At 41.5% G+C, this 10,446-nt stretch overlaps 1 non-coding gene across 1 annotated transcript; it reads left to right on the forward strand.

The window, feature by feature from the left end:
* The first annotated feature begins 7,794 nt into the window (after positions 1-7,794).
* Positions 7,795-7,901, forward strand: LOC145019097 (small nucleolar RNA R71). Its single transcript, XR_013667416.1, has one exon. It is a non-coding gene; the product is annotated as a small nucleolar RNA R71 (small nucleolar RNA).
* Positions 7,902-10,446: the final 2,545 nt, after the last annotated feature.

A 10,446-nucleotide genomic window follows, 5' to 3' on the forward strand; every position in this document is an offset into this window, starting at 1 on the left:
GGCTATATGTACGTGATGTGTTGTACTGCATTATTTCTATGTGATTTATGCTGTGCATGTTTATAGAGTTGGAACCGGAAGGTTCCCAGAGTTAGAGCCTGAGGGTTCACAGAGTTTGGGTGCACGGACCCATAGAGTTATAGCCTCGAGTGGCTAATATGTGTTATGTGTGGTATTTTGGGGAACTCACTAAGCTTCGTGCTTACAGTGTTTTGTGTGATGTTTTTTTCAGGTTTCTTTCAGTATCACGGGACGGCACCGGCTTGATTGTACACACCAGAGAAAGAGTCATATTTTGGAGGATCCTGGTTTTCTATGCAAGTGAAAATGGAGTCATGTTTTGTAAATCGACTATGAATGAGATTTTAAACAAGTGTTTCTAAGAATAAAATGATTATCTTAAATGAAAAATTTGTCTTGAAATTTACGGTGTTACATGCACAATCCTCAGTAGTAATTCATAAAGAATGTATGAATGGCGCAGAAAAAACTAGCCAGAACAAATCAGAAACTCCTCCTGCAGCAGGCTACTCGGCGAGTAGAGCGTATATTTCCAGAATTTTATGAATCGTTGTCTCTCTTTACGCTAGTGTTGACATGGAAATATAAATGTACTCTCCCGTGAACTTCCTAAGCAGCAACACTTTAATAAACTCTCGATTCGTACGGACTCGATCCTAGGAACAAGACTCCATAATCACTCATAAAGATTCTCATTCCTCTCTTGACCCTTCCTAAATAGCATGCTTCCTAGCTTCAATACCTGAAAAGAAAACTAAAAGTAACACTAATATTCCAACCACATAGCCAAATTCAACATGTCCACAATTGTCTTAAAACAAACATCATAATCAAACAAAACAAAAGCAAATAAAATCTTCATTCTTCCTCTTCCATCCCGGCTCCTCCAGCTCCACTACCTCCTTCTCCACCCCTTCTTCGCATCCTTTCGTCCCAATCCATAATGTAAGGATAGCCGGGTCCCGGTCGCGGGTCAATATGCATTTGTTGGAAAAGATACTCGAAGGATTGATTGGTGTAATTAACCCCTCGCCCTATATCATCCAAGTATCATCGATACGCCACTTGATTTCATCCCTCGTTATCCTCCACCGGAATAACCGGTGGGTCTTCTCGTACCCACTCGCTCCTTGGCCTAACCCGCCTTCCCGGCTCCTCGGGGACCGCCAGCTCATCCTCATTCGGGATAGTAAAAGAATCACCAATTTTTTCAACTATCCGAGCCCTCCTATAAAGTGCAGTGTTGAACGGAGGAGGGTGGATAATCGTTAGCGTTTGAGCTTGCGGTAATTCCAAGATCCCAAATGATCTCGCAAGCCCAGTAATGAACATGCCCCTATTGATCTTTGAGTTTATCTTCTCCTTAACCGCTCCCTCCGCAAGAAATTTAGCAATGCAATATGGAAGGTTGCAAAAGACATCGGGAGTGATGATACTCCACAAGTAAAAGATATCAAGGGTGGGAACTTTATCCCCATCCTTCCGCATGTTGATCGTGCTTGCAATGAACCGGTGAATGAGTCGATGGATTGGAGAACGGATATGACCTTCTTGAGCAGTGGAAGGTATATAGACCCGGTTAGCAATTGTACTCCACCATGTCGACGCCACCACCCCCTTGGGAAGTTCTTTGTGGGTATTCTCCAATAAGGCTTCAAAGTATTCCGTCATCGACATGTCTTGATCGTAGATGCCCAACTGCCAAGAGAACTCAACCATGCTGCATTGTCGCAGCTCTCCTCCCAAAGAAAAAGAGATTGTGTTTGGATTGTAATACTCACTACCACCTCGGAATGAAATGGTAGCAAAGAATTCCCAGCACAACTCCGCGTATACTGGCTCTTGGATTTTAAACAATTGCAACCAACCATCACAAGTGATGTTGGCATAACCCAAGTTACAATATTTCACCAAATATGGAGTAAGTTCCTCTTCCAAGCCGACATTGCCCATCCATCCCCAATCCACTGCAGTGGGCAGGTGGATTTCTTTCTGTCACAGCGCTTCCAACCTGTTTAGGGCTCGAGTTTTGGAGGATTTGGAGGTGATTTGTTGAAAGGCTAACCATGGCATATCACCATGGCCTCCTCCACGTGATGACTGTCCTCTCCTTGCCATGCTATCTGCATAAACATACCAAAAACACAGCAACAAACAACACCCCATAATTAAAACAGGAAATTTTTTGATCTATTCGGGACCTACTCGCCGAGTACACGAACATACTCGCCGAGTAGTATGAACATTCTGACAGATCGAGATCGGATCTGTGTAATCTGTGTAATAGTCCAATTTGTTCATAGGGTTTTGTTGTAATTGTTTATCTAACCATAGATCTTGAAGAAATTACTCCAAATAACCTCTAATTCATGAGTAAATCAAAGCCCTAAAAATTGGGAAAAAACTCCCCAAATCCGAAATCATAACAAATATGGGAAGATATGTGATAAAGATTGGACCTTTCATAAAATTAAAGGGTAAAGATGTTACCTTGTTGCTTGAATGATGAGAAAGAAGAAGAAAATTGAAGAGATCTTGAAGAACCCTTGAGATGCGGCTGAGAGGATATGCTCGGCGAGTGTGGAGATGAATTGATGAATAATAATAATTTTTACACATTTTAATTTACTGGGTTTGAACCGGCTACTCGCCGAGTAGACACGCCTGTTATCGACTTTTGGCTGTAAGAGAACATTTACTTGCCGAGTATAGTCGATATACTTGCCGAGTAGATGACTCAGGTTGAAAAAAATTTAAATTTGCCAATTTTACTATATGAATTCCTTTGTTTAGCCTTTCCACCCCACACTCACAGTATAGCTTGTCCTCAAGCACTTAGAGAAGTAGAATAAATGAAGAAGAATGAAAAAAACAAAAAAACAATATGAAAAATAAAGAAAAGGAAAGAAAATGCAAACGTGAAACTTGGGTTGCCTCCCGAGAAGCGCTTCTTTTGATGGAGTCATTAGTTGGACTCCGCCCCGTCTACGTGTTTGCGATTCCGCACAGTAGCAGCTCCTCCAATCCTTCATTTCGGGGGACTCCTTCTTCATATTTCTTCTCTCTATGACCATTGACTTTAAATGGTGTGCCGTCTCTTGAAATCAATTCTATAGCCCCGTGAGGAAACACCGTCTTGACCAAAAAAGGACCATCCCACCTTGATTTGAGTTTGCCCGAGAAAAGTTTTAATCGGGAATTGAAAAGTAGTACTTTTTGGCCTTCATGGATGTCTTTGCTTTTGATTCTTTTGTCATGCCATCTCTTGGTTTTTTCTTTATAGAGCCACGAACTAGAATAAGCCTCATTTCGGAGTTCTTCAAGGGCATTCATTTGCATTAGACGGTTGGTCTTCAATTCTTCCATGTCAAAGTTGCACCTCTTTAACGCCCAATATGCCTTATGCTCGATTTCAACCGGTAAATGGCATTGCTTTCCATAAACTAACCTATATGGTGTAGTACCAATAGGTGTTTTGAAAGCGGTACGAAATGCCCATAGCGCGCCATCCAATTTATCCGACCATTCCTTGCGGTTGCTTCCCACCGACTTCTCTAAGATACGCTTCAAGGCTCAATTGGTCACTTCCGTTTGTCCACTCGTTTGCGGGTGGTATGACGTGGAGAACTTATGGGTCACCCCATATTTCTTGAGCACCTTTTCCAATTGATCATTGGCAAAGTGTGTGCCACGGTCACTAATTAGGGCCTTCGGAACACCAAACCGGGAGAATAGTTTTTTTAAGAATCGTACCACTACCCGTCCGTCATTTGTAGGTAAAGCCTGCGCCTCCGCCCATTTCGAAACATAATCTACCGCCACTAAGATGTACTTGTTTCCTTTGGATGTGGGAAATGGTCCCATGAAGTCAATGCCCCACACGTCGAACACTTCACACACTTGAATGCTATGTTGTGGCATTTCATTTCGAGATGAAATGTTTCCCACCCTTTGACAAGCATCGCATTCTTTGACATATTGGGCTGCATCTTTGAAGATTGTAGGCCAATAGAACCCAATGTCAAAGATCTTCTTTGCGGTATAGTGTGCTCCATGATGTCCTCCCGTGGGCCCGCTATGGCAGTGTTCTAGTATTCCTCGACTCTCCTTCCCGAACACACGTCAGCTTCGAAAGAGGTATGGATCGTCCCAAAAGTAATATTTGATCTCCGCAAAGAATTTCTTCTTTTGCTGACTACTATAATCCTTCGGGACATAATTTGTAGCTAAATAGTTAGCTATGTCTGCGAACCATGGCTCCTCTCCCACTGACACCATAATGTATTCATCCGGAAAGTCGTCTCCATCCTTATCTTCTTGCAATTTCGGGTTCTCGAGCCTAGATAAATGATCGGCCGCTACGTTCTCCATTCCTTTCTTATCTCGTATCTCTATATCGAATTCTTGAAGAAGCAGCACCCATCGTATTAGTCTTGGCTTGGCATCCTGTTTGGAAAACAAATACTTGATAGCCGAGTGGTCAGTAAAAACAGTGGTTTTAGATAAAACCAAGTAAGGGCGAAATTGTCAAAAGCGTAAACTACGGCTAACAGTTCTTTTTCAGTAGTAGTATAATTCTCTTGGGCAGGATTTAAGGTCTTGCTTGCATAATAGATGGGTTGAAAGTGCTTATCAACCCTTTGTCCAAGGACTGCTCCTAGTGCATAGTCACTAGCATCACACATGATCTCGAAGGGTAAGTTCCAATTTGGTGCTATAATGATCGGGGCATTAGTTAATTTTTTCTTTAGAAAGTCAAATGCCTCTAAACACTCTTTAGTAAAATTAAAGGGTGCATCTTTTAGTAATAATTGTGTTAGAGGTTTCGTGATTTTGGAAAAATCTTTTATAAAACGCAGGTAAAAACCTGCGTGTCCCAAAAAACTTCTAATGCCCTTCACATTAGTTGGTGGGGGTAATTTGGCAATGGTGTCTATCTTTGCCCGATCCACCTCAATTCCCTTTTTAGAGACTTTATGTCCCAAAACTATACCCTCCTTGACCATGAAGTGACACTTTTCCCAATTTAGGACCAAGTCGGTTTTCTCACATCTAGCAAGCATTGAGTCAAGATTTGTGAGGCAGTCATTGAAAGAAGATCCAAATACAGAAAAGTCATCCATAAAGACCTCCATGAATTTTTCCACCATATCATGGAATATGGCGGTCATGCACCTTTGAAATGTCGCAGATGCATTGCATAGTCCAAATGGCATGCGTTTATAGGCGAAAGTCCCACTGGGGCATGTAAAGGTGGTCTTTTCTTGGTCCATTGGGTCTATGGGTATTTGGAAATACCCTGAAAACCCATCTAAAAAGCAATAGTAGCTATGGCCCGATAGTCTCTCTAACATTTGATCTATGAAAGGAAGGGGAAAATGGTCTTTGCGAGTGGCATCGTTTAGCTTTCGATAATCGATGCACACTCGCCAACCGGTTACCGTTCGCGTTGGAATTCACTCATTCTTTTCGTTGGTAATGACCGTCATTCCTCCTTTCTTGGGCACCACTTGGACCGGACTCACCCATGGACTATCGGAGATGGAGTAGATGATTCCTGCATCTAAAAGCTTGACCACCTCCTTCTTGACGACTTCTTGCATGTTCGGGTTTAATCGTCTTTGATGTTGCACCACCGGCCTTGCTCCTTCTTCTAAATTGATTTTGTGAGAGCAGTAGGATGGGCTTATTCCCTTGATGTCGGAGATGCTCCATGCGATGGCTCTTTTCCTTTTCTTCAACACGCGTACAAGCTCCTCCTTTTCCGTCTTGGATAGATCTGAGGCTATGATCACCGGCTTCTGATTTCCTTCTTCCAGAAAGGCATACTCCAGATGGTCAGGTAGTGTTTTGAGCTCCAATTTGTTGTGCATAGTGACGGACTCGCCGAGTGCAGGTTTGGTACTCGGCGAGTTGGTGGCTGCATTCACGACTTCTGGCTTTTCTTCAGATGTACTCGGCGAGTAGATCGGGTCTACTCGGCGAGTAGGGCTTTCAGCTTGCTTCTTTATTTCTTCATACTCCGCTTCTTCCAACAGTCTTTCAATCTTTAATAAGTCCTTTTCTGGATCAAATACTTCTTCCAGAGTTGCAAACTTGCTGGAATCTTCAGGTATGGCTTCTTCCAATAATTCGTCAAGCATGTCGATTGAGAAAGCCGTGTCGTCACTACTCCTTGAGTACTTCATGGCTTGGTCTACCCCGAATGTCACTGAATCGTCCCCAACTCGCAATGTGAGCTTAGAATCTCTCATGTCTACGATAGCGCTAGCGGTGTTGAGGAAGGGCCTTCCAAGGATGATTGGCACTTGCGGATCCGCCTCCATGTCGAGAATGATGAAATCAGCCAGGAAGACAAATTTGTCTACTTTCACTAGCAAATCTTCACAAATGCCTCTTGGGAAAGTAACAGTCTTGTTTTCCAAATGAATTGCCATTCGAATTGGCCTTGGCTCCGGGAGGTCCAGCTTCTTAAAGAACGAGTATGGCATAAGGTTCACACTTGCTCCAGAATCAGCTAAGGCATGAATTGCAGCCAAGTTGCCAAATTGGCAAGGCAAAGTTAAGCTCCCCGGATCACCCTTCTTCTTTGGTAATTTGTTTAGCATTGCGGCGGAGCAATTCTCATTAAGTACTACCTTCTACACTTCCTCCATCTTTCTTCTGTTAGTGAGGAGTTCCTTAAGGAACTTTGCATACTTGGGCATTTGCATGACGGCTTCAATGAAAGGAATGTTGATTTGAAGAGTTTTAATATGATCTAGAAACTTCTGATATTCCTCTTCCTGCTTCTCTTTCTTGGCCCGGGCTGGGTATGGCATTGGAGGTTGGTATGGTTTCAAGGGTGGCTGTTCATTTGTTTTAGCAGAGGTACTCGTCGAGTCCATCGGTCCTACTCGGCGAGTAGGACTCTCAGATTGTGAGTGTTGGTTTTCGACTTGTTCTTCCGTTCCTTCCTTCTGTGAGTCCTTGTTTGCTTCAGTTCGAATAGGGGCCAGGGGAGTAATAATCTTCCCACTTCTTGTGGTAACAATATTTACTTGTGCGCCTCGTGGGTTGTTCTCGGTTTTGCTAGGAAGCTCACCCGGTGACCTTTGGTTTAGTTGTTGAGCAAGTTGCCCAAGCTGCGTTTCTATGTTGTGGATGGATGCTTGTTGGTTCCTGAGCATTGTTCTTGTTTCTTGGATAGCAGCATCGTGGTCACTATGTCTTTTCTCGGAAGCGGCCACAAATTTAGTTAGCATATCTTCCAAGCTTGGCTTCTTCTCTTGCACCAGCTCCTCCTTTTGGTAAAAGCCTCTCCCTTTTTGTCTGTACTTCTCCTCCTTGGCCTTCTTGTACTCTTCGTAAGGCAGCCACTCCTTCTTTTGTTTGTGCCAGTCCTCATCATACCGGTCACCGCTCGAATAACATACTTGTGCCTTTTTGTTGCCGTTCTCATCCAAATCGCAATCTCTAGTGAGGTGAGGTCCATTGCATTTTTCGCAACCCACCCGTATGGCATGGATAGTTTGATCCATTTTGTCCATTCTCCTATCCATGGTTTTTAACATGGCCATGACCGCGGATAAATCTTCAGTAGCAGCGTATGCGGCTCCCCTCGTGACATCATTCCTAGGGTTGTGGTATTCTCTAGAGTGTTTAGAGAATTCTTCAATCAATTCTTTAATCACCGGGGGTGGCTTCTTTGTAAGTGGGCCTTGTGAGTCTAGCAACTGTCGGGTCGTGACATTGACTCCATCATAAAAGATGGAAACTTCTTGCTAACTGTTTAGATCATGGTGTGGGCAATTTCGTAGCAGACTTTTGTACTTCTCCCATGCTTCATATAATGACACTCTAGCTTGTTGTTCAAAGTTTGCAATGGCCTTCTTGAGTTTGGCTATCTTGGATGGTGGGCAAAAGTGATCAATAAATTCTTCCTTCATTCTGGCCCAAGTAGTGACTGACCCGGGGGGAAGTGATTTGAGCCAGTCTTTAGCAGCACCCTTGAAGGTTACCGGAAGCATCCGAAGTAGTTGAGTTTCGCGGGTTACATTTGGAATGTTGAAGTAATCAGCAACATCATTCACTTCATCCAAATGTTTGTAGGCATCTTCATGATCTTTCCCATAGAAAGGTATTTCCTTGAGTGAAGCTAGGATATGACCTTTTAGCTCGAAGGTGGCAGTTGCGGGAATTGCGGGTTGCACAAGTCCCGGGCCATGGTCGTCGTGCATCCTCTTCTTCTATTCTCCCATGGGAATTTCATCAGTGTTAGCCATAGTGAATGCTAACTCTTCCTCCGATTCGGTTTCTTGTTCGTACGTTGCCTCCTCTTCTTCCTCGGTTTCGTATCCAATATCTTCTTGAATTGGCTCCTCAATTATCAAGGAAGCGCTAGAAGCTCCTGATTTACTGCTCTTCTTTTTCCCAAAAATAGTCTTCAAGTTGGACAATGGTGATTTCTTTGGTGTGCTTGAACTCTCCACGTCCTTCCCTTTGTTTCTTTTCAATGCGGATTCGGGGTCTTCAAACGGGGGTACCAGTGGTGTGTTTGCTCCTCTGGTCATGAAAGTCCTGAAATTGATCAAATAAAAAAAACGTAAAAAGAACAAAAAGATTGTAAACAAATAAAAAAAAATTGCTGACTAAACTGTTACTCGCCGAGTAGGTGCGAGTGCACTCGGCGAGTATCAGTGATATTTCAAAAAAAATTCTAAGTTTTAACCTAACTAAAACAGATACTAAAACCTAATTACCAGTTATTAAATTGCAATAAATGAACTTTATGCAAGTAAATTCAACGGCGCCAAAAACTTGATGTGTGTAAATTCAACTAGTTTTATCCCTACTTTTTATTAGTAATTTGAGCACATAAAGGATCGAAAAAATTAGGAATTAGCTTAATTATTTAGAACCGTTCCCCGGCAACGGCGCCAAAAACTTGACGTGTGTAAATTCAACTAGTTTTATCCCTACTTTTTATTAGTAATTTGAGCACACAAAGGCAGTGAACCTGTCTTTAAGTGGTATAGATTGATAAGTAAGGTATCGAACTCAGGGAACGGACAATTAAACTAATAGCTAATTTTCACTAAAACAAATAATAAAAGCAAAGGGTTTTTCTCTAGTTTTGCAAGACTAGAAACTTAGACAAACTAAATTAACTAATTAACTAAAGCAACAACTATTCACCAAATTTGATAAAGATGTTTCTATTTAGGTTCAACCAATTCACTTCTATGGTTATTTAAGTTAAGGTGGATTAATTGCTATTGGTTACCAATGATAATAGTTAGGTTCATATTCATTACTCCTAACCCTTAGACAATTAACTAATTTAAGCGTTGATCAAGTGTTTAAACTAATTAATTCCCTAGATTAATTATTTGGATTAAATAAGATTTGTAATGGTTAATTAAGTTATTAATTCAATTAACCTCTTGTTGATGGTTTCTCAAACAAGCTCACACATTAATCTTCCTATTTTCTTATTAATCTTAGTTTCATACTCATTACTTCTAAGCATACGTTTTAGCATTCACATAGACATATGAGGTTAACAATTAAGTGATGTTCATGCAACCTAATTGCCTTCCAATTAACAGAAAATAGTAGTGATTAATACATAAGGTTCTTTAACAAACTTAATTTAATAAATCACCAATAGACAATTAAGCAAAAATTAGTAATTAAACCATAGGAGTTCTTTGGTATTCCCCAAACAGAAACAAAAACGAATTTAGCTCATAGTTGCAGTAGAAACAAACACAAAGACAAAGTTTATTAAAGCAAACATGTTTAATTCCTAAGTCTAAGTGGTAGAATTAACCTAATTGCTTGAATTCTTCCAACTCTTGAAGCTTAGGGTTCCTTAGCGCCTTCTAAACCTTTTAGTCGCAACTAATCCTTCAAAAATCGCTAGGAATAATGTCCCGTGGGATAAGAATTCGTCTTTTAAAGATATCCCAAAACATAGGGTACTCGGCGAGTAGCAGAATCAACTCGCCGAGTAGGTCCATACTTATCCGTCTTGAATTAACAGTCGTATTTATCTTCTGGCGTATCGTCGTGTACTCGCCAAGTAGGGTCGATCTACTCGCCGAGTATATCCTTCTTTCACTCTTTAATCTTCACTTGCTTTCCTTTTCTCCTTTTTGCCTCCAAGCATATCTTTTGGACTGAAAACACAATTCAAAGCATTTTAAGTACCTTTTGTCCACATTATTCTCATAATTAACCAAAAATAACTAAGAATATATGTTAAATAATTAACTAATTATGCACATATCAACGCCTAAGGGATCGCTCGTACGGTTGTCAATTGGACGTTTTCATTAACGTACGTTACAACAATTCACAACCCACTGTATACTCAATGCCTCCGGAGCTCAACGAATACCTCTAATGTAACGAAACAACAACACATAAACTAATTAAAGC

This window comes from Lactuca saligna, chromosome 9 (genome assembly GCF_052625555.1).
Source record: "Lactuca saligna cultivar CGN05327 chromosome 9, ASM5262555v1, whole genome shotgun sequence".
NCBI lineage: Eukaryota > Viridiplantae > Streptophyta > Magnoliopsida > Asterales > Asteraceae > Lactuca > Lactuca saligna.